Source organism: Phoenix dactylifera, chromosome 4 (assembly GCF_051530095.1).
Source record: "Phoenix dactylifera cultivar Ajwa chromosome 4, Ajwa_hap1_PhDact_Kaust_v1.1, whole genome shotgun sequence".
In the NCBI taxonomy this organism is placed as follows: domain Eukaryota; kingdom Viridiplantae; phylum Streptophyta; class Magnoliopsida; order Arecales; family Arecaceae; genus Phoenix; species Phoenix dactylifera.
The window spans coordinates 37,928,987-37,946,597 of NC_143193.1; the positions used below are offsets into that span (position 1 = coordinate 37,928,987).

At 49.5% G+C, this 17,611-nt stretch overlaps 45 non-coding genes and 3 pseudogenes across 45 annotated transcripts; all 48 read right to left on the reverse strand.

The window, feature by feature from the left end:
* Window positions 1-225: 225 nt before the first annotated feature.
* On the reverse strand, window positions 226-344 carry LOC149764453 (5S ribosomal RNA). The gene has a single exon (XR_016412343.1). It is a non-coding gene; the product is annotated as a 5S ribosomal RNA (ribosomal RNA).
* Window positions 345-590: 246 nt separating this feature from the next.
* Window positions 591-709, reverse strand: LOC149764454 (5S ribosomal RNA). The gene has a single exon (XR_016411208.1). It is a non-coding gene; the product is annotated as a 5S ribosomal RNA (ribosomal RNA).
* A 246-nt stretch (window positions 710-955) lies between these two features.
* Window positions 956-1,074, reverse strand: LOC149764455 (5S ribosomal RNA). The gene has a single exon (XR_016412571.1). It is a non-coding gene; the product is annotated as a 5S ribosomal RNA (ribosomal RNA).
* Window positions 1,075-1,321: 247 nt separating this feature from the next.
* On the reverse strand, window positions 1,322-1,440 carry LOC149764456 (5S ribosomal RNA). Its single transcript, XR_016407511.1, has one exon. It is a non-coding gene; the product is annotated as a 5S ribosomal RNA (ribosomal RNA).
* A 246-nt stretch (window positions 1,441-1,686) lies between these two features.
* LOC149764457 (5S ribosomal RNA) lies at window positions 1,687-1,805 on the reverse strand. The gene has a single exon (XR_016411209.1). It is a non-coding gene; the product is annotated as a 5S ribosomal RNA (ribosomal RNA).
* Window positions 1,806-2,051: 246 nt separating this feature from the next.
* LOC149764458 (5S ribosomal RNA) lies at window positions 2,052-2,170 on the reverse strand. Its single transcript, XR_016405752.1, has one exon. It is a non-coding gene; the product is annotated as a 5S ribosomal RNA (ribosomal RNA).
* Window positions 2,171-2,416: 246 nt separating this feature from the next.
* On the reverse strand, window positions 2,417-2,535 carry LOC149764459 (5S ribosomal RNA). Its single transcript, XR_016405964.1, has one exon. It is a non-coding gene; the product is annotated as a 5S ribosomal RNA (ribosomal RNA).
* A 248-nt stretch (window positions 2,536-2,783) lies between these two features.
* Window positions 2,784-2,902, reverse strand: LOC149764460 (5S ribosomal RNA). The gene has a single exon (XR_016401166.1). It is a non-coding gene; the product is annotated as a 5S ribosomal RNA (ribosomal RNA).
* Window positions 2,903-3,148: 246 nt separating this feature from the next.
* Window positions 3,149-3,267, reverse strand: LOC149764461 (5S ribosomal RNA). The gene has a single exon (XR_016412840.1). It is a non-coding gene; the product is annotated as a 5S ribosomal RNA (ribosomal RNA).
* A 246-nt stretch (window positions 3,268-3,513) lies between these two features.
* On the reverse strand, window positions 3,514-3,632 carry LOC149764462 (5S ribosomal RNA). The gene has a single exon (XR_016403743.1). It is a non-coding gene; the product is annotated as a 5S ribosomal RNA (ribosomal RNA).
* A 246-nt stretch (window positions 3,633-3,878) lies between these two features.
* On the reverse strand, window positions 3,879-3,997 carry LOC149764463 (5S ribosomal RNA). The gene has a single exon (XR_016403144.1). It is a non-coding gene; the product is annotated as a 5S ribosomal RNA (ribosomal RNA).
* Window positions 3,998-4,243: 246 nt separating this feature from the next.
* LOC149764464 (5S ribosomal RNA) lies at window positions 4,244-4,362 on the reverse strand. The gene has a single exon (XR_016405753.1). It is a non-coding gene; the product is annotated as a 5S ribosomal RNA (ribosomal RNA).
* Window positions 4,363-4,608: 246 nt separating this feature from the next.
* On the reverse strand, window positions 4,609-4,727 carry LOC149764465 (5S ribosomal RNA). Its single transcript, XR_016407135.1, has one exon. It is a non-coding gene; the product is annotated as a 5S ribosomal RNA (ribosomal RNA).
* A 248-nt stretch (window positions 4,728-4,975) lies between these two features.
* On the reverse strand, window positions 4,976-5,094 carry LOC149764466 (5S ribosomal RNA). The gene has a single exon (XR_016412344.1). It is a non-coding gene; the product is annotated as a 5S ribosomal RNA (ribosomal RNA).
* A 246-nt stretch (window positions 5,095-5,340) lies between these two features.
* On the reverse strand, window positions 5,341-5,459 carry LOC149764467 (5S ribosomal RNA). The gene has a single exon (XR_016404678.1). It is a non-coding gene; the product is annotated as a 5S ribosomal RNA (ribosomal RNA).
* A 246-nt stretch (window positions 5,460-5,705) lies between these two features.
* LOC149764468 (5S ribosomal RNA) lies at window positions 5,706-5,824 on the reverse strand. The gene has a single exon (XR_016412572.1). It is a non-coding gene; the product is annotated as a 5S ribosomal RNA (ribosomal RNA).
* Window positions 5,825-6,071: 247 nt separating this feature from the next.
* LOC149764469 (5S ribosomal RNA) lies at window positions 6,072-6,190 on the reverse strand. The gene has a single exon (XR_016408789.1). It is a non-coding gene; the product is annotated as a 5S ribosomal RNA (ribosomal RNA).
* A 246-nt stretch (window positions 6,191-6,436) lies between these two features.
* Window positions 6,437-6,555, reverse strand: LOC149764470 (5S ribosomal RNA). Its single transcript, XR_016407136.1, has one exon. It is a non-coding gene; the product is annotated as a 5S ribosomal RNA (ribosomal RNA).
* Window positions 6,556-6,804: 249 nt separating this feature from the next.
* On the reverse strand, window positions 6,805-6,923 carry LOC149764471 (5S ribosomal RNA). The gene has a single exon (XR_016412345.1). It is a non-coding gene; the product is annotated as a 5S ribosomal RNA (ribosomal RNA).
* Window positions 6,924-7,169: 246 nt separating this feature from the next.
* Window positions 7,170-7,288, reverse strand: LOC149764472 (5S ribosomal RNA). Its single transcript, XR_016411210.1, has one exon. It is a non-coding gene; the product is annotated as a 5S ribosomal RNA (ribosomal RNA).
* Window positions 7,289-7,534: 246 nt separating this feature from the next.
* Window positions 7,535-7,653, reverse strand: LOC149764473 (5S ribosomal RNA). Its single transcript, XR_016412573.1, has one exon. It is a non-coding gene; the product is annotated as a 5S ribosomal RNA (ribosomal RNA).
* A 247-nt stretch (window positions 7,654-7,900) lies between these two features.
* On the reverse strand, window positions 7,901-8,019 carry LOC149764474 (5S ribosomal RNA). Its single transcript, XR_016407513.1, has one exon. It is a non-coding gene; the product is annotated as a 5S ribosomal RNA (ribosomal RNA).
* Window positions 8,020-8,265: 246 nt separating this feature from the next.
* Window positions 8,266-8,384, reverse strand: LOC149764475 (5S ribosomal RNA). Its single transcript, XR_016411211.1, has one exon. It is a non-coding gene; the product is annotated as a 5S ribosomal RNA (ribosomal RNA).
* Window positions 8,385-8,630: 246 nt separating this feature from the next.
* Window positions 8,631-8,749, reverse strand: LOC149764476 (5S ribosomal RNA; annotated as a pseudogene).
* A 246-nt stretch (window positions 8,750-8,995) lies between these two features.
* LOC149764477 (5S ribosomal RNA) lies at window positions 8,996-9,114 on the reverse strand. The gene has a single exon (XR_016405754.1). It is a non-coding gene; the product is annotated as a 5S ribosomal RNA (ribosomal RNA).
* A 246-nt stretch (window positions 9,115-9,360) lies between these two features.
* Window positions 9,361-9,479, reverse strand: LOC149764478 (5S ribosomal RNA). Its single transcript, XR_016407137.1, has one exon. It is a non-coding gene; the product is annotated as a 5S ribosomal RNA (ribosomal RNA).
* Window positions 9,480-9,728: 249 nt separating this feature from the next.
* On the reverse strand, window positions 9,729-9,847 carry LOC149764479 (5S ribosomal RNA). Its single transcript, XR_016412346.1, has one exon. It is a non-coding gene; the product is annotated as a 5S ribosomal RNA (ribosomal RNA).
* Window positions 9,848-10,093: 246 nt separating this feature from the next.
* Window positions 10,094-10,212, reverse strand: LOC149764480 (5S ribosomal RNA). Its single transcript, XR_016411212.1, has one exon. It is a non-coding gene; the product is annotated as a 5S ribosomal RNA (ribosomal RNA).
* Window positions 10,213-10,458: 246 nt separating this feature from the next.
* Window positions 10,459-10,577, reverse strand: LOC149764481 (5S ribosomal RNA). Its single transcript, XR_016412574.1, has one exon. It is a non-coding gene; the product is annotated as a 5S ribosomal RNA (ribosomal RNA).
* A 247-nt stretch (window positions 10,578-10,824) lies between these two features.
* On the reverse strand, window positions 10,825-10,943 carry LOC149764482 (5S ribosomal RNA). The gene has a single exon (XR_016407514.1). It is a non-coding gene; the product is annotated as a 5S ribosomal RNA (ribosomal RNA).
* Window positions 10,944-11,189: 246 nt separating this feature from the next.
* Window positions 11,190-11,308, reverse strand: LOC149764483 (5S ribosomal RNA). Its single transcript, XR_016411213.1, has one exon. It is a non-coding gene; the product is annotated as a 5S ribosomal RNA (ribosomal RNA).
* Window positions 11,309-11,554: 246 nt separating this feature from the next.
* Window positions 11,555-11,673, reverse strand: LOC149764484 (5S ribosomal RNA; annotated as a pseudogene).
* A 246-nt stretch (window positions 11,674-11,919) lies between these two features.
* On the reverse strand, window positions 11,920-12,038 carry LOC149764485 (5S ribosomal RNA). The gene has a single exon (XR_016406202.1). It is a non-coding gene; the product is annotated as a 5S ribosomal RNA (ribosomal RNA).
* Window positions 12,039-12,284: 246 nt separating this feature from the next.
* On the reverse strand, window positions 12,285-12,403 carry LOC149764486 (5S ribosomal RNA). The gene has a single exon (XR_016405965.1). It is a non-coding gene; the product is annotated as a 5S ribosomal RNA (ribosomal RNA).
* A 248-nt stretch (window positions 12,404-12,651) lies between these two features.
* Window positions 12,652-12,770, reverse strand: LOC149764487 (5S ribosomal RNA). Its single transcript, XR_016401167.1, has one exon. It is a non-coding gene; the product is annotated as a 5S ribosomal RNA (ribosomal RNA).
* Window positions 12,771-13,016: 246 nt separating this feature from the next.
* On the reverse strand, window positions 13,017-13,135 carry LOC149764488 (5S ribosomal RNA). Its single transcript, XR_016411214.1, has one exon. It is a non-coding gene; the product is annotated as a 5S ribosomal RNA (ribosomal RNA).
* A 246-nt stretch (window positions 13,136-13,381) lies between these two features.
* LOC149764489 (5S ribosomal RNA) lies at window positions 13,382-13,500 on the reverse strand. Its single transcript, XR_016403744.1, has one exon. It is a non-coding gene; the product is annotated as a 5S ribosomal RNA (ribosomal RNA).
* Window positions 13,501-13,746: 246 nt separating this feature from the next.
* Window positions 13,747-13,865, reverse strand: LOC149764490 (5S ribosomal RNA). The gene has a single exon (XR_016403145.1). It is a non-coding gene; the product is annotated as a 5S ribosomal RNA (ribosomal RNA).
* Window positions 13,866-14,111: 246 nt separating this feature from the next.
* Window positions 14,112-14,230, reverse strand: LOC149764491 (5S ribosomal RNA). The gene has a single exon (XR_016405755.1). It is a non-coding gene; the product is annotated as a 5S ribosomal RNA (ribosomal RNA).
* A 246-nt stretch (window positions 14,231-14,476) lies between these two features.
* On the reverse strand, window positions 14,477-14,595 carry LOC149764492 (5S ribosomal RNA). Its single transcript, XR_016407138.1, has one exon. It is a non-coding gene; the product is annotated as a 5S ribosomal RNA (ribosomal RNA).
* A 248-nt stretch (window positions 14,596-14,843) lies between these two features.
* LOC149764493 (5S ribosomal RNA) lies at window positions 14,844-14,962 on the reverse strand. The gene has a single exon (XR_016412347.1). It is a non-coding gene; the product is annotated as a 5S ribosomal RNA (ribosomal RNA).
* Window positions 14,963-15,208: 246 nt separating this feature from the next.
* On the reverse strand, window positions 15,209-15,327 carry LOC149764494 (5S ribosomal RNA). Its single transcript, XR_016411216.1, has one exon. It is a non-coding gene; the product is annotated as a 5S ribosomal RNA (ribosomal RNA).
* Window positions 15,328-15,573: 246 nt separating this feature from the next.
* LOC149764495 (5S ribosomal RNA) lies at window positions 15,574-15,692 on the reverse strand. Its single transcript, XR_016412575.1, has one exon. It is a non-coding gene; the product is annotated as a 5S ribosomal RNA (ribosomal RNA).
* A 247-nt stretch (window positions 15,693-15,939) lies between these two features.
* Window positions 15,940-16,058, reverse strand: LOC149764496 (5S ribosomal RNA). Its single transcript, XR_016407515.1, has one exon. It is a non-coding gene; the product is annotated as a 5S ribosomal RNA (ribosomal RNA).
* Window positions 16,059-16,304: 246 nt separating this feature from the next.
* On the reverse strand, window positions 16,305-16,423 carry LOC149764497 (5S ribosomal RNA). The gene has a single exon (XR_016411217.1). It is a non-coding gene; the product is annotated as a 5S ribosomal RNA (ribosomal RNA).
* A 246-nt stretch (window positions 16,424-16,669) lies between these two features.
* LOC149764498 (5S ribosomal RNA) lies at window positions 16,670-16,788 on the reverse strand (annotated as a pseudogene).
* A 246-nt stretch (window positions 16,789-17,034) lies between these two features.
* Window positions 17,035-17,153, reverse strand: LOC149764499 (5S ribosomal RNA). The gene has a single exon (XR_016405756.1). It is a non-coding gene; the product is annotated as a 5S ribosomal RNA (ribosomal RNA).
* A 246-nt stretch (window positions 17,154-17,399) lies between these two features.
* Window positions 17,400-17,518, reverse strand: LOC149764500 (5S ribosomal RNA). Its single transcript, XR_016405966.1, has one exon. It is a non-coding gene; the product is annotated as a 5S ribosomal RNA (ribosomal RNA).
* Window positions 17,519-17,611: the final 93 nt, after the last annotated feature.

Sequence of the window (17,611 nt, forward strand, 5' to 3'; positions counted from 1 at the left end):
TTTTATGACAAAGCAGCAGACCTCGACGGCCCGAGACATTCGCGCCGCCGGGGCCGTTCTGGCGTAGTATTCAACGCGCTGGTCCCGCTATGCGGCATGGCACCGCCAGTCTCCGGACTCAGTTTATTTTCGGGGGAAAAAAATTATCCGAAGAGGAAAAGCCAAAAGCCGAAAAATTAAAAATAAATATTATCAAAAAATAAAAAAGTGGAGAAAAAAATAAAAAGGGTGCAACACGAGGACTTCCCAGGGGGTCACCCATCCTAGTACTACTCTCGCCCAAGCACGCTTAACTGCGGAGTTCTGATGGGATCCGGTGCATTAGTGCTGGTATGATCGCACCCATGACATGCCCTTCGAAACTCCCTTTTATGACAAAGCAGCAGACCTCGACGGCCCGAGACATTCGCGCTGCCGGGGCCGTTCTGGCGTAGGATTCAATGCGCTGTTCCGCTATGCGGCATGGCACCGCGAGTCTCCGGACTCAGTTTATTTTCGGGGAAAAAAAATTATCCGAAGAGGAAAAGCCAAAAGCCGAAAAATTAAAAATAAATATTATCAAAAAATAAAAAAGCGGGCAAAAAATAAAAGGGGTGCAACACGAGGACTTCCCAGGGGGTCACCCATCCTAGTACTACTCTCGCCCAAGCACGCTTAACTGCGGAGTTCTGATGGGATCCGGTGCATTAGTGCTGGTATGATCGCACCCATGACATGCCCATCGAAACACCCTTTTATGACAAAGCAGCAGACCTCGACGGCCCGAGACATTCGCGCTGCCGGGGCCGTTCTGGCGTAGGATTCAATGCGCTGTTCCGCTATGCGGCATGGCACCGCGAGTCTCCGGACTCAGTTTATTTTCGAGGGAAAAAAATTATCCGAAGAGGAAAAGCCAAAAGCCAAACAATTAAAGATAAATGTTATCAAAAAAGAAAAAAGCGGGCAAAAAATAAAAGGGGTGCAACACGAGGACTTCCCATGGGGTCACCCATCCTAGTACTACTCTCGCCCAAGCACGCTTAACTGCGGAGTTCTGATGGGATCCGGTGCATTAGTGCTGGTATGATCGCACCCATGATATGCCCTTCGAAACTCCCTTTTATGACAAAGCAGCAGACCTCGACGGCCCGAGACATTCGCGCTGCCGGGGCCGTTCTGGCGTAGGATTCAACGCGCTAGTCCCGCTATGCGGCATGGCACCGCCAGTCTCCGGACTCAGTTTATTGTCGGGGGAAAAAAATTATCCTAAGAGGAAAAGCCAAAAGCCAAAAAATTAAAAATAAATATTATCAAAAAATAAAAAAGCGGGCAAAAAATAAAAAGGGTGCAACATGAGGACTTCCCAGGGGGTCACCCATCCTAGTACTACTCTCGCCCAAGCACGCTTAACTGCGGAGTTCTGATAGGATCCGGTGCATTAGTGCTGGTATGATCGCACCCAAGACATGCCCTTCGAAACTCCCTTTTATGACAAAGCAGCAGACCTCGACGGCCCGAGACATTCGCGCTGCCGGGGCCATTCTGGCGTAGGATTCAACACGCTGTTCCGCTATGCGGCATGGCACCGCCAGTCTCCGGACTCAGTTTATTTTCGGAGGAAAAAAATTATCCGAAGAGGAAAAGCCAAAAGCCGAAAAATAAAAAATAAATGTTATCAAAAAATAAAAAAGCGGGCAAAAAATAAAAGGGGTGCAACACGAGGACTTCCCAGGGGGTCACCCATCCTAGTACTACTCTCGCCCAAGCACGCTTAACTGCGGAGTTCTGATGGGATCCGGTGCATTAGTGCTGGTATGATCGCACCCATGACATGCCCTTCGAAACTCCCTTTTATGACAAAGCAGCAGACCTCGACGGCCCGAGACATTCGCGCTGCCGGGGCCGTTCTGGCGTAGGATTCAACGCGCTGTTCCGCTATGCGGCATGGCACCGCCAGTCTCCGGACTCAGTTTATTTTCGGGGGGAAAAAATTATCCGAAGAGGAAAAGCCAAAAGCCAAAAAATTAAAAATAAATATTATCAAAAAATAAAAAAGCGGGCAAAAAATAAAAAGGGTGCAACACGAGGACTTCCCAGGGGGTCACCCATCCTAGTACTACTCTCGCCCAAGCACGCTTAACTGCGGAGTTCTGATCGGATCCGGCGCATTAGTGCTGGTATGATCGCACCCATGACATGCCCTTCGAAACTCCCTTTTATGACAAAGCAGCAGACCTCGACGGCCCGAGGCATTCGCGCTGCCGGGGCCGTTCTGGTGTAGGATTCAACGCGCTGTTCCGCTATGCGGCATGGCACCGCGAGTCTCCGGACTCAGTTTATTTTCGGGGGAAAAAAATTATCCGAAGAGGAAAAGCCAAAAGCCGAAAAATTAAAAATAAATATTATCAAAAAATAAAAAAGCGGGCAAAAAATAAAAGGGGTGCAACACGAGGACTTCCCAGGGGGTCACCCATCCTAGTACTACTCTCGCCCAAGCACGCTTAACTGCGGAGTTATGATGGGATCCGGTGCATTAGTGCTGGTATGATCGCACCCATGACATGCCCATCGAAACTCCCTTTTATGACAAAGCAGCAGACCTCGACGGCCCGAGACATTCGCGCCGCCGGGGCCGTTCTGGCGTAGGATTCAACGCGCTGGTCCCGCTATGCGGCATGGCACCGCCAGTCTCCGGACTCAGTTTATTTTCGGGGGAAAAAAATTATCCGAAGAGGAAAAGCCAAAAGCCGAAAAATTAAAAATAAATATTATCAAAAAATAAAAAAGTGGAGAAAAAAATAAAAAGGGTGCAACACGAGGACTTCCCTGGGGGTCACCCATCCTAGTACTACTCTCGCCCAAGCACGCTTAACTGCGGAGTTCTGATGGGATCCGGTGCATTAGTGCTGGTATGATCGCACCCATGACATGCCCTTCGAAACTCCCTTTTATGACAAAGCAGCAGACCTCGACGGCCCGAGACATTCGCGCTGCCGGGGCCGTTCTGGCGTAGGATTCAACGCGCTGTTCCGCTATGCGGCATGGCACCGCGAGTGTCCGGACTCAGTTTATTTTCGGGGGAAAAAAATTATCCGAAGAGGAAAAGCCAAAAGCCGAAAAATTAAAAATAAATATTATCAAAAAATAAAAAAGCGGGCAAAAAATAAAAGGAGTGCAACACGAGGACTTCCCAGGGGGTCACCCATCCTAGTACTACTCTCGCCCAAGCACGCTTAACTGCGGAGTTCTGATGGGATCCGGTGCATTAGTGCTGGTATGATCGCACCCATGACATGCCCTTCGAAACTCCCTTTTATGACAAAGCAGCAGACCTCGACGGCCCGAGACATTCGCGCTGCCGGGGCCGTTCTGGCGTTGGATTCAACGCGCTGTTCCGCTATGCGGCATGGCACCGCGAGCCTCCGGACTCAGTTTATTTTCGAGGGAAAAAAATTATCCGAAATGGAAAAGCCAAAAGCCGAAAAATTAAAAATAAATATTATCAAAAAATAAAAAAGCGGGCAAAAAATAAAAGGGGTGCAACACGAGGACTTCCCAGGGGGTCACCCATCCTAGTACTACTCTCGCCCAAGCACGCTTAACTGCGGAGTTCTGATAGGATCCGGTGCATTAGTGCTGGTATGATTGCACCCAAGACATGCCCTTCGAAACTCCCTTTTATGACAAAGCAGCAGACCTCGACGGCCCGAGACATTCGCGCTGCCGGGGCCGTTCTGGCGTAGGATTCAACACGCTCTTCCGCTATGCGGCATGGCACCGCCAGTCTCCGGACTCAGTTTATTTTCGGGGGAAAAAAATTATCCGAAGAGGAAAAGCCAAAAGCCGAAAAATAAAAAATAAATGTTATCAAAAAATAAAAAAGCGGGCAAAAAATAAAAGGGGTGCAACACGAGGACTTTCCAGGGGGTCACCCATCCTAGTACTACTCTCGCCCAAGCACGCTTAACTGCGGAGTTCTGATGGGATCCGGTGCATTAGTGCTGGTATGATCGCACCCATGACATGCCCTTCGAAACTCCCTTTTATGACAAAGCAGCAGACCTTGACGGCCCGAGACATTCGCGCTGCCGGGGCCATTCTGGCGTAGGATTCAACGCGCTGTTCCGCTATGCGGCATGGCACCGCCAGTCTCCGGACTCAGTTTATTTTCGGGGGGAAAAAATTATCCGAAGAGGAAAAGCCAAAAGCCAAAAAATTAAAAATAAATATTATCAAAAAATAAAAAAGCGGGCAAAAAATAAAAAGGGTGCAACACGAGGACTTCCCAGGGGGTCACCCATCCTAGTACTACTCTCGCCCAAGCACGCTTAACTGCGGAGTTCTGATCGGATCCGGCGCATTAGTGCTGGTATGATCGCACCCATGACATGCCCTTCGAAACTCCCTTTTATGACAAAGCAGCAGACCTCGACGGCCCGAGGCATTCGCGCTGCCGGGGCCGTTCTGGTGTAGGATTCAACGCGCTGTTCCGCTATGCGGCATGGCACCGCGAGTCTCCGGACTCAGTTTATTTTCGGGAGAAAAAAATTATCCGAAGAGGAAAAGCCAAAAGCCGAAAAATTAAAAATAAATATTATCAAAAAATAAAAAAGCGGGCAAAAAATAAAAGGGGTGCAACACGAGGACTTCCCAGGGGGTCACCCATCCTAGTACTACACTCGCCCAAGCACGCTTAACTGCGGAGTTATGATGGGATCCGGTGCATTAGTGCTGGTATGATCGCACCCATGACATGCCCATCGAAACTCCCTTTTATGACAAAGCAGCAGACCTCGACGGCCCGAGACATTCGCGCCGCCGGGGCCGTTCTGGCGTAGTATTCAACGCGCTGGTCCCGCTATGCGGCATGGCACCGCCAGTCTTCGGACTCAGTTTATTTTCGGAGGAAAAAAATTATCCGAAGAGGAAAAGCCAAAAGCCGAAAAATTAAAAATAAATATTATCAAAAAATAAAAAAGTGGAGAAAAAAATAAAAAGGGTGCAACACGAGGACTTCCCAGGGGGTCACCCATCCTAGTACTACTCTCGCCCAAGCACGCTTAACTGCGGAGTTCTGATGGGATCCGGTGCATTAGTGCTGGTATGATCGCACCCATGACATGCCCTTCGAAACTCCCTTTTATGACAAAGCAGCAGACCTCGACGGCCCGAGACATTCGCGCTGCCGGGGCCGTTCTGGCGTAGGATTCAACGCGCTGTTCCGCTATGCGGCATGGCACCGCGAGTCTCCGGACTCAGTTTATTTTCGGGGAAAAAAAATTATCCGAAGAGGAAAAGCCAAAAGCCGAAAAATTAAAAATAAATATTATCAAAAAATAAAAAAGCGGGCAAAAAATAAAAGGGGTGCAACACGAGGACTTCCCAGGGGGTCACCCATCCTAGTACTACTCTCGCCCAAGCACGCTTAACTGCGGAGTTTTGATGGGATCCGGTGCATTAGTGCTGGTATGATCGCACCCATGACATGCCCATCGAAACACCCTTTTATGACAAAGCAGCAGACCTCGACGGCCCGAGACATTCGCGCTGCCGGGGCCGTTCTGGCGTAGGATTCAATGCGCTGTTCCGCTATGCGGCATGGCACCGCGAGTCTCCGGACTCAGTTTATTTTCGAGGGAAAAAAATTATCCGAAGAGGAAAAGCCAAAAGCCAAACAATTAAAGATAAATGTTATCAAAAAAGAAAAAAGCGGGCAAAAAATAAAAGGGGTGCAACACGAGGACTTCCCATGGGGTCACCCATCCTAGTACTACTCTCGCCCAAGCACGCTTAACTGCGGAGTTCTGATGGGATCCGGTGCATTAGTGCTGGTATGATCGCACCCATGATATGCCCTTCGAAACTCCCTTTTATGACAAAGCAGCAGACCTCGACGGCCCGAGACATTCGCGCTGCCGGGGCCGTTCTGGCGTAGGATTCAACGCGCTAGTCCCGCTATGCGGCATGGCACCGCCAGTCTCCGGACTCAGTTTATTGTCGGGGGAAAAAAATTATCCTAAGAGGAAAAGCCAAAAGCCAAAAAATTAAAAATAAATATTATCAAAAAATAAAAAAGCGGGCAAAAAATAAAAAGGGTGCAACATGAGGACTTCCCAGGGGGTCACCCATCCTAGTACTACTCTCGCCCAAGCACGCTTAACTGCGGAGTTCTGATCGGATCCGGCGCATTAGTGCTGGTATGATCGCACCCATGACATGCCCTTCGAAACTCCCTTTTATGACAAAGCAGCAGACCTCGACGGACCGAGGCATTCGCGCTGCCGGGGCCGTTCTGGTGTAGGATTCAACGCGCTGTTCCGCTATGCGGCATGGCACCGCGAGTCTCCGGACTCAGTTTATTTTCGGGAGAAAAAAATTATCCGAAGAGGAAAAGCCAAAAGCCGAAAAATTAAAAATAAATATTATCAAAAAATAAAAAAGCGGGCAAAAAATAAAAGGGGTGCAACACGAGGACTTCCCAGGGGGTCACCCATCCTAGTACTACACTCGCCCAAGCACGCTTAACTGCGGAGTTATGATGGGATCCGGTGCATTAGTGCTGGTATGATCGCACCCATGACATGCCCATCGAAACTCCCTTTTATGACAAAGCAGCAGACCTCGACGGCCCGAGACATTCGCGCCGCCGGGGCCGTTCTGGCGTAGTATTCAACGCGCTGGTCCCGCTATGCGGCATGGCACCGCCAGTCTCCGGACTCAGTTTATTTTCGGGGGAAAAAAATTATCCGAAGAGGAAAAGCCAAAAGCCGAAAAATTAAAAATAAATATTATCAAAAAATAAAAAAAGTGGAGAAAAAAATAAAAAGGGTGCAACACGAGGACTTCCCAGGGGGTCACCCATCCTAGTACTACTCTCGCCCAAGCACGCTTAACTGCGGAGTTCTGATGGGATCCGGTGCATTAGTGCTGGTATGATCGCACCCATGACATGCCCTTCGAAACTCCCTTTTATGACAAAGCAGCAGACCTCGACGGCCCGAGACATTCGCGCTGCCGGGGCCGTTCTGGCGTAGGATTCAACGCGCTGTTCCGCTATGCGGCATGGCACCGCGAGTCTCCGGACTCAGTTTATTTTCGGGGAAAAAAAATTATCCGAAGAGGAAAAGCCAAAAGCCGAAAAATTAAAAATAAATATTATCAAAAAATAAAAAAGCGGGCAAAAAATAAAAGGGGTGCAACACGAGGACTTCCCAGGGGGTCACCCATCCTAGTACTACTCTCGCCCAAGCACGCTTAACTGCGGAGTTCTGATGGGATCCGGTGCATTAGTGCTGGTATGATCGCACCCATGACATGCCCATCGAAACACCCTTTTATGACAAAGCAGCAGACCTCGACGGCCCGAGACATTCGCGCTGCCGGGGCCGTTCTGGCGTAGGATTCAATGCGCTGTTCCGCTATGCGGCATGGCACCGCGAGTCTCCGGACTCAGTTTATTTTCGAGGGAAAAAAATTATCCGAAGAGGAAAAGCCAAAAGCCAAACAATTAAAGATAAATGTTATCAAAAAAGAAAAAAGCGGGCAAAAAATAAAAGGGGTGCAACACGAGGACTTCCCATGGGGTCACCCATCCTAGTACTACTCTCGCCCAAGCACGCTTAACTGCGGAGTTCTGATGGGATCCGGTGCATTAGTGCTGGTATGATCGCACCCATGATATGCCCTTCGAAACTCCCTTTTATGACAAAGCAGCAGACCTCGACGGCCCGAGACATTCGCGCTGCCGGGGCCGTTCTGGCGTAGGATTCAACGCGCTAGTCCCGCTATGCGGCATGGCACCGCCAGTCTCCGGACTCAGTTTATTGTCGGGGGAAAAAAATTATCCTAAGAGGAAAAGCCAAAAGCCAAAAAATTAAAAATAAATATTATCAAAAAATAAAAAAGCGGGCAAAAAATAAAAAGGGTGCAACATGAGGACTTCCCAGGGGGTCACCCATCCTAGTACTACTCTCGCCCAAGCACGCTTAACTGCGGAGTTCTGATAGGATCCGGTGCATTAGTGCTGGTATGATCGCACCCAAGACATGCCCTTCGAAACTCCCTTTTATGACAAAGCAGCAGACCTCGACGGCCCGAGACATTCGCGCTGCCGGGGCCATTCTGGCGTAGGATTCAACACGCTGTTCCGCTATGCGGCATGGCACCGCCAGTCTCCGGACTCAGTTTATTTTCGGAGGAAAAAAATTATCCGAAGAGGAAAAGCCAAAAGCCGAAAAATAAAAAATAAATGTTATCAAAAAATAAAAAAGCGGGCAAAAAATAAAAGGGGTGCAACACGAGGACTTCCCAGGGGGTCACCCATCCTAGTACTACTCTCGCCCAAGCACGCTTAACTGCGGAGTTCTGATGGGATCCGGTGCATTAGTGCTGGTATGATCGCACCCATGACATGCCCTTCGAAACTCCCTTTTATGACAAAGCAGCAGACCTCGACGGCCCGAGACATTCGCGCTGCCGGGGCCGTTCTGGCGTAGGATTCAACGCGCTGTTCCGCTATGCGGCATGGCACCGCCAGTCTCCGGACTCAGTTTATTTTCGGGGGGAAAAAATTATCCGAAGAGGAAAAGCCAAAAGCCAAAAAATTAAAAATAAATATTATCAAAAAATAAAAAAGCGGGCAAAAAATAAAAAGGGTGCAACACGAGGACTTCCCAGGGGGTCACCCATCCTAGTACTTCTCTCGCCCAAGCACGCCTAACTGCGGAGTTATGATGGGATCCGGTGCATTAGTGCTGGTATGATCGCACCCATGACATGCCCTTCGAAACTCCCTTTTATGACAAAGCAGCAGACCGCGACGGCCCGAGACATTCGCGCTGCCGGGGCCGTTCTGGCGTAGGATTCAACGTGCTGTTCCGCTATGCGGCATGGCACCGCCAGTCTCCGGACTCAGTTTATTTTCGGGGGGAAAAAATTATCCGAAGAGGAAAAGCCAAAAGCCAAAAAATTAAAAATAAATATTATCAAAAAATAAAAAAGCGGGCAAAAAATAAAAAGGGTGCAACACGAGGACTTCCCAGGGGGTCACCCATCCTAGTACTACTCTCGCCCAAGCACGCTTAACTGCGGAGTTCTGATCGGATCCGGCGCATTAGTGCTGGTATGATCGCACCCATGACATGCCCTTCGAAACTCCCTTTTATGACAAAGCAGCAGACCTCGACGGACCGAGGCATTCGCGCTGCCGGGGCCGTTCTGGTGTAGGATTCAACGCGCTGTTCCGCTATGCGGCATGGCACCGCGAGTCTCCGGACTCAGTTTATTTTCGGGAGAAAAAAATTATCCGAAGAGGAAAAGCCAAAAGCCGAAAAATTAAAAATAAATATTATCAAAAAATAAAAAAGCGGGCAAAAAATAAAAGGGGTGCAACACGAGGACTTCCCAGGGGGTCACCCATCCTAGTACTACACTCGCCCAAGCACGCTTAACTGCGGAGTTATGATGGGATCCGGTGCATTAGTGCTGGTATGATCGCACCCATGACATGCCCATCGAAACTCCCTTTTATGACAAAGCAGCAGACCTCGACGGCCCGAGACATTCGCGCCGCCGGGGCCGTTCTGGCGTAGTATTCAACGCGCTGGTCCCGCTATGCGGCATGGCACCGCCAGTCTCCGGACTCAGTTTATTTTCGGGGGAAAAAAATTATCCGAAGAGGAAAAGCCAAAAGCCGAAAAATTAAAAATAAATATTATCAAAAAATAAAAAAAGTGGAGAAAAAAATAAAAAGGGTGCAACACGAGGACTTCCCAGGGGGTCACCCATCCTAGTACTACTCTCGCCCAAGCACGCTTAACTGCGGAGTTCTGATGGGATCCGGTGCATTAGTGCTGGTATGATCGCACCCATGACATGCCCTTCGAAACTCCCTTTTATGACAAAGCAGCAGACCTCGACGGCCCGAGACATTCGCGCTGCCGGGGCCGTTCTGGCGTAGGATTCAACGCGCTGTTCCGCTATGCGGCATGGCACCGCGAGTCTCCGGACTCAGTTTATTTTCGGGGAAAAAAAATTATCCGAAGAGGAAAAGCCAAAAGCCGAAAAATTAAAAATAAATATTATCAAAAAATAAAAAAGCGGGCAAAAAATAAAAGGGGTGCAACACGAGGACTTCCCAGGGGGTCACCCATCCTAGTACTACTCTCGCCCAAGCACGCTTAACTGCGGAGTTCTGATGGGATCCGGTGCATTAGTGCTGGTATGATCGCACCCATGACATGCCCATCGAAACACCCTTTTATGACAAAGCAGCAGACCTCGACGGCCCGAGACATTCGCGCTGCCGGGGCCGTTCTGGCGTAGGATTCAATGCGCTGTTCCGCTATGCGGCATGGCACCGCGAGTCTCCGGACTCAGTTTATTTTCGAGGGAAAAAAATTATCCGAAGAGGAAAAGCCAAAAGCCAAACAATTAAAGATAAATGTTATCAAAAAAGAAAAAAGCGGGCAAAAAATAAAAGGGGTGCAACACGAGGACTTCCCATGGGGTCACCCATCCTAGTACTACTCTCGCCCAAGCACGCTTAACTGCGGAGTTCTGATGGGATCCGGTGCATTAGTGCTGGTATGATCGCACCCATGATATGCCCTTCGAAACTTCCTTTTATGACAAAGCAGCAGACCTCGACGGCCCGAGACATTCGCGCTGCCGGGGCCGTTCTGGCGTAGGATTCAACGCGCTAGTCCCGCTATGCGGCATGGCACCGCCAGTCTCCGGACTCAGTTTATTGTCGGGGGAAAAAAATTATCCTAAGAGGAAAAGCCAAAAGCCAAAAAATTAAAAATAAATATTATCAAAAAATAAAAAAGCGGGCAAAAAATAAAAAGGGTGCAACATGAGGACTTCCCAGGGGGTCACCCATCCTAGTACTACTCTCGCCCAAGCACGCTTAACTGCGGAGTTCTGATAGGATCCGGTGCATTAGTGCTGGTATGATCGCACCCAAGACATGCCCTTCGAAACTCCCTTTTATGACAAAGCAGCAGACCTCGACGGCCCGAGACATTCGCGCTGCCGGGGCCATTCTGGCGTAGGATTCAACACGCTGTTCCGCTATGCGGCATGGCACCGCCAGTCTCCGGACTCAGTTTATTTTCGGAGGAAAAAAATTATCCGAAGAGGAAAAGCCAAAAGCCGAAAAATAAAAAATAAATGTTATCAAAAAATAAAAAAGCGGGCAAAAAATAAAAGGGGTGCAACACGAGGACTTCCCAGGGGGTCACCCATCCTAGTACTACTCTCGCCCAAGCACGCTTAACTGCGGAGTTCTGATGGGATCCGGTGCATTAGTGCTGGTATGATCGCACCCATGACATGCCCTTCGAAACTCCCTTTTATGACAAAGCAGCAGACCTCGACGGCCCGAGACATTCGCGCTGCCGGGGCCGTTCTGGCGTAGGATTCAACGCGCTGTTCCGCTATGCGGCATGGCACCGCCAGTCTCCGGACTCAGTTTATTTTCGGGGGGAAAAAATTATCCGAAGAGGAAAAGCCAAAAGCCAAAAAATTAAAAATAAATATTATCAAAAAATAAAAAAGCGGGCAAAAAATAAAAAGGGTGCAACACGAGGACTTCCCAGGGGGTCACCCATCCTAGTACTTCTCTCGCCCAAGCACGCCTAACTGCGGAGTTATGATGGGATCCGGTGCATTAGTGCTGGTATGATCGCACCCATGACATGCCCTTCGAAACTCCCTTTTATGACAAAGCAGCAGACCGCGACGGCCCGAGACATTCGCGCTGCCGGGGCCGTTCTGGCGTAGGATTCAACGCGCTGTTCCGCTATGCGGCATGGCACCGCCAGTCTCCGGACTCAGTTTATTTTCGGGGGGAAAAAATTATCCGAAGAGGAAAAGCCAAAAGCCAAAAAATTAAAAATAAATATTATCAAAAAATAAAAAAGCGGGCAAAAAATAAAAAGGGTGCAACACGAGGACTTCCCAAGGGGTCACCCATCCTAGTACTACTCTCGCCCAAGCACGCTTAACTGCGGAGTTCTGATCGGATCCGGCGCATTAGTGCTGGTATGATCGCACCCATGGCATGCCCTTCGAAACTCCCTTTTATGACAAAGCAGCAGACCTCGACGGCCCGAGGCATTCGCGCTGCCGGGGCCGTTCTGGTGTAGGATTCAACGCGCTGTTCCGCTATGCGGCATGGCACCGCGAGTCTCCGGACTCAGTTTATTTTCGGGGGAAAAAAATTATCCGAAGAGGAAAAGCCAAAAGCCGAAAAATTAAAAATAAATATTATCAAAAAATAAAAAAGCGGGCAAAAAATAAAAGGGGTGCAACACGAGGACTTCCCAGGGGGTCACCCATCCTAGTACTACTCTCGCCCAAGCACGCTTAACTGCGGAGTTATGATGGGATCCGGTGCATTAGTGCTGGTATGATCGCACCCATGACATGCACATCGAAACTCCCTTTTATGACAAAGCAGCAGACCTCGACGGCCCGAGACATTCGCGCCGCCGGGGCCGTTCTGGCGTAGGATTCAACGCGCTGGTCCCGCTATGCGGCATGGCACCGCCAGTCTCCGGACTCAGTTTATTTTCGGGGGAAAAAAATTATCCGAAGAGGAAAAGCCAAAAGCCGAAAAATTAAAAATAAATATTATCAAAAAATAAAAAAGTGGAGAAAAAAATAAAAAGGGTGCAACACGAGGACTTCCCTGGGGGTCACCCATCCTAGTACTACTCTCGCCCAAGCACGCTTAACTGCGGAGTTCTGATGGGATCCGGTGCATTAGTGCTGGTATGATCGCACCCATGACATGCCCTTCGAAACTCCCTTTTATGACAAAGCAGCAGACCTCGACGGCCCGAGACATTCGCGCTGCCGGGGCCGTTCTGGCGTAGGATTCAACGCGCTGTTCCGCTATGCGGCATGGCACCGCGAGTCTCCGGACTCAGTTTATTTTCGGGGGAAAAAAATTATCCGAAGAGGAAAAGCCAAAAGCCGAAAAATTAAAAATAAATATTATCAAAAAATAAAAAAGCGGGCAAAAAATAAAAGGGGTGCAACACGAGGACTTCCCAGGGGGTCACCCATCCTAGTACTACTCTCGCCCAAGCACGCTTAACTGCGGAGTTCTGATGGGATCCGGTGCATTAGTGCTGGTATGATCGCACCCATGACATGCCATTCGAAACTCCCTTTTATGACAAAGCAGCAGACCTCGACGGCCCGAGACATTCGCGCTGCCGGGGCCGTTCTGGCGTAGGATTCAACGCGCTGTTCCGCTATGCGGCATGGCACCGCGAGCCTCCGGACTCAGTTTATTTTCGAGGGAAAAAAATTATCCGAAATGGAAAAGCCAAAAGCCGAAAAATTAAAAATAAATATTATCAAAAAATAAAAAAGCGGGCAAAAAATAAAAGGGGTGCAACACGAGGACTTCCCAGGGGGTCACCCATCCTAGTACTACTCTCGCCCAAGCACGCTTAACTGCGGAGTTCTGATAGGATCCGGTGCATTAGTGCTGGTATGATTGCACCCAAGACATGCCCTTCGAAACTCCCTTTTATGACAAAGCAGCAGACCTCGACGGCCCGAGACATTCGCGCTGCCGGGGCCGTTCTGGCGTAGGATTCAACACGCTCTTCCGCTATGCGGCATGGCACCGCCAGTCTCCGGACTCAGTTTATTTTCGGGGGAAAAAAATTATCCGAAGAGGAAAAGCCAAAAGCCGAAAAATAAAAAATAAATGTTATAAAAAAATAAAAAAGCGGGCAAAAAATAAAAGGGGTGCAACACGAGGACTTTCCAGGGGGTCACCCATCCTAGTACTACTCTCGCCCAAGCACGCTTAACTGCGGAGTTCTGATGGGATCCGGTGCATTAGTGCTGGTATGATCGCACCCATGACATGCCCTTCGAAACTCCCTTTTATGACAAAGCAGCAGACCTTGACGGCCCGAGACATTCGCGCTGCCGGGGCCATTCTGGCGTAGGATTCAACGCGCTGTTCCGCTATGCGGCATGGCACCGCCAGTCTCCGGACTCAGTTTATTTTCGGGGGGAAAAAATTATCCGAAGAGGAAAAGCCAAAAGCCAAAAAATTAAAAATAAATATTATCAAAAAATAAAAAAGCGGGCAAAAAATAAAAAGGGTGCAACACGAGGACTTCCCAGGGGGTCACCCATCCTAGTACTACTCTCGCCCAAGCACGCTTAACTGCGGAGTTCTGATCGGATCCGGCGCATTAGTGCTGGTATGATCGCACCCATGACATGCCCTTCGAAACTCCCTTTTATGACAAAGCAGCAGACCTCGACGGCCCGAGGCATTCGCGCTGCCGGGGCCGTTCTGGTGTAGGATTCAACGCGCTGTTCCGCTATGCGGCATGGCACCGCGAGTCTCCGGACTCAGTTTATTTTCGGGAGAAAAAAATTATCCGAAGAGGAAAAGCCAAAAGCCGAAAAATTAAAAATAAATATTATCAAAAAATAAAAAAGCGGGCAAAAAATAAAAGGGGTGCAACACGAGGACTTCCCAGGGGGTCACCCATCCTAGTACTACACTCGCCCAAGCACGCTTAACTGCGGAGTTATGATGGGATCCGGTGCATTAGTGCTGGTATGATCGCACCCATGACATGCCCATCGAAACTCCCTTTTATGACAAAGCAGCAGACCTCGACGGCTCGAGACATTCGCGCCGCCGGGGCCGTTCTGGCGTAGTATTCAACGCGCTGGTCCCGCTATGCGGCATGGCACCGCCAGTCTCCGGACTCAGTTTATTTTCGGGGGAAAAAAATTATCCGAAGAGGAAAAGCCAAAAGCCGAAAAATTAAAAATAAATATTATCAAAAAATAAAAAAGTGGAGAAAAAAATAAAAAGGGTGCAACACGAGGACTTCCCAGGGGGTCACCCATCCTAGTACTACTCTCGCCCAAGCACGCTTAACTGCGGAGTTCTGATGGGATCCGGTGCATTAGTGCTGGTATGATCGCACCCATGACATGCCCTTCGAAACTCCCTTTTATGACAAAGCAGCAGACCTCGACGGCCCGAGACATTCGCGCTGCCGGGGCCGTTCTGGCGTAGGATTCAACGCGCTGTTCCGCTATGCGGCATGGCACCGCGAGTCTCCGGACTCAGTTTATTTTCGGGGGAAAAAAATTATCCGAAGAGGAAAAGCCAAAAGCCGAAAAATTAAAAATAAATATTATCAAAAAATAAAAAAGCGGGCAAAAAATAAAAGGGGTGCAACACGAGGACTTCCCAGGGGGTCACCCATCCTAGTACTACTCTCGCCCAAGCACGCTTAACTGCGGAGTTCTGATGGGATCCGGTGCATTAGTGCTGGTATGATCGCACCCATGACATGCCCATCGAAACACCCTTTTATGACAAAGCAGCAGACCTCGACGGCCCGAGACATTCGCGCTGCCGGGGCCGTTCTGGCGTAGGATTCAATGCGCTGTTCCGCTATGCGGCATGGCACCGCGAGTCTCCGGACTCAGTTTATTTTCGAGGGAAAAAAATTATCCGAAGAGGAAAAGCCAAAAGCCAAACAATTAAAGATAAATGTTATCAAAAAAGAAAAAAGCGGGCAAAAAATAAAAGGGGTGCAACACGAGGACTTCCCATGGGGTCACCCATCCTAGTACTACTCTCGCCCAAGCACGCTTAACTGCGGAGTTCTGATGGGATCCGGTGCATTAGTGCTGGTATGATCGCACCCATGATATGCCCTTCGAAACTCCCTTTTATGACAAAGCAGCAGACCTCGACGGCCCGAGACATTCGCGCTGCCGGGGCCGTTCTGGCGTAGGATTCAACGCGCTAGTCCCGCTATGCGGCATGGCACCGCCAGTCTCCGGACTCAGTTTATTGTCGGGGGAAAAAAATTATCCTAAGAGGAAAAGCCAAAAGCCAAAAAATTAAAAATAAATATTATCAAAAAATAAAAAAGCGGGCAAAAAATAAAAAGGGTGCAACATGAGGACTTCCCAGGGGGTCACCCATCCTAGTACTACTCTCGCCCAAGCACGCTTAACTGCGGAGTTCTGATAGGATCCGGTGCATTAGTGCTGGTATGATCGCACCCAAGACATGCCCTTCGAAACTCCCTTTTATGACAAAGCAGCAGACCTCGACGGCCCGAGACATTCGCGCTGCCGGGGCCATTCTGGCGTAGGATTCAACACGCTGTTCCGCTATGCGGCATGGCACCGCCAGTCTCCGGACTCAGTTTATTTTCGGAGGAAAAAAATTATCCGAAGAGGAAAAGCCAAAAGCCGAAAAATAAAAAATAAATGTTATCAAAAAATAAAAAAGCGGGCAAAAAATAAAAGGGGTGCAACACGAGGACTTCCCAGGGGGTCACCCATCCTAGTACTACTCTCGCCCAAGCACGCTTAACTGCGGAGTTCTGATGGGATCCGGTGCATTAGTGCTGGTATGATCGCACCCATGACATGCCCTTCGAAACTCCCTTTTATGACAAAGCAGCAGACCTCGACGGCCCGAGACATTCGCGCTGCCGGGGCCGTTCTGGCGTAGGATTCAACGCGCTGTTCCGCTATGCGGCATGGCACCGCCAGTCTCCGGACTCAGTTTATTTTCGGGGGGAAAAAATTATCCGAAGAGGAAAAGCCAAAAGCCAAAAAATTAAAAATAAATATTATCAAAAAATAAAAAAGCGGGCAAAAAATAAAAAGGGTGCAACACGAGGACTTCCCAGGGGGTCACCCATCCTAGTACTTCTCTCGCCCAAGCACGCCTAACTGCGGAGTTATGATGGGATCCGGTGCATTAGTGCTGGTATGATCGCACCCATGACATGCCCTTCGAAACTCCCTTTTATGACAAAGCAGCAGACCGCGACGGCCCGAGACATTCGCGCTGCCGGGGCCGTTCTGGCGTAGGATTCAACGCGCTGTTCCGCTATGCGGCATGGCACCGCCAGTCTCCGGACTCAGTTTATTTTCGGGGGGAAAAAATTATCCGAAGAGGAAAAGCCAAAAGCCAAAAAATTAAAAATAAATATTATCAAAAAATAAAAAAGCGGGCAAAAAATAAAAAGGGTGCAACACGAGGACTTCCCAGGGGGTCACCCATCCTAGTACTACTCTCGCCCAAGCACGCTTAACTGCGGAGTTCTGATCGGATCCGGCGCATTAGTGCTGGTATGATCGCACCCATGGCATGCCCTTCGAAACTCCCTTTTATGACAAAGCAGCAGACCTCGACGGCCCGAGGCATTCGCGCTGCCGGGGCCGTTCTGGTGTAGGATTCAACGCGCTGTTCCGCTATGCGGCATGGCACCGCGAGTCTCCGGACTCAGTTTATTTTCGGGGGAAAAAAATTATCCGAAGAGGAAAAGCCAAAAGCCGAAAAATTAAAAATAAATATTGTCAAAAAATAAAAAAGCGGGCAAAAAATAAAAGGGGTGCAACACGAGGACTTCCCAGGGGGTCACCCATCCTAGTACTACTCTCGCCCAAGCACGCTTAACTGCGGAGTTATGATGGGATCCGGTGCATTAGTGCTGGTATGATCGCACCCATGACATGCCCATCGAAACTCCCTTTTATGACAAAGCAGCAGACCTCGACGGCCCGAGACATTCGCGCCGCCGGGGCCGTTCTGGCGTAGGAT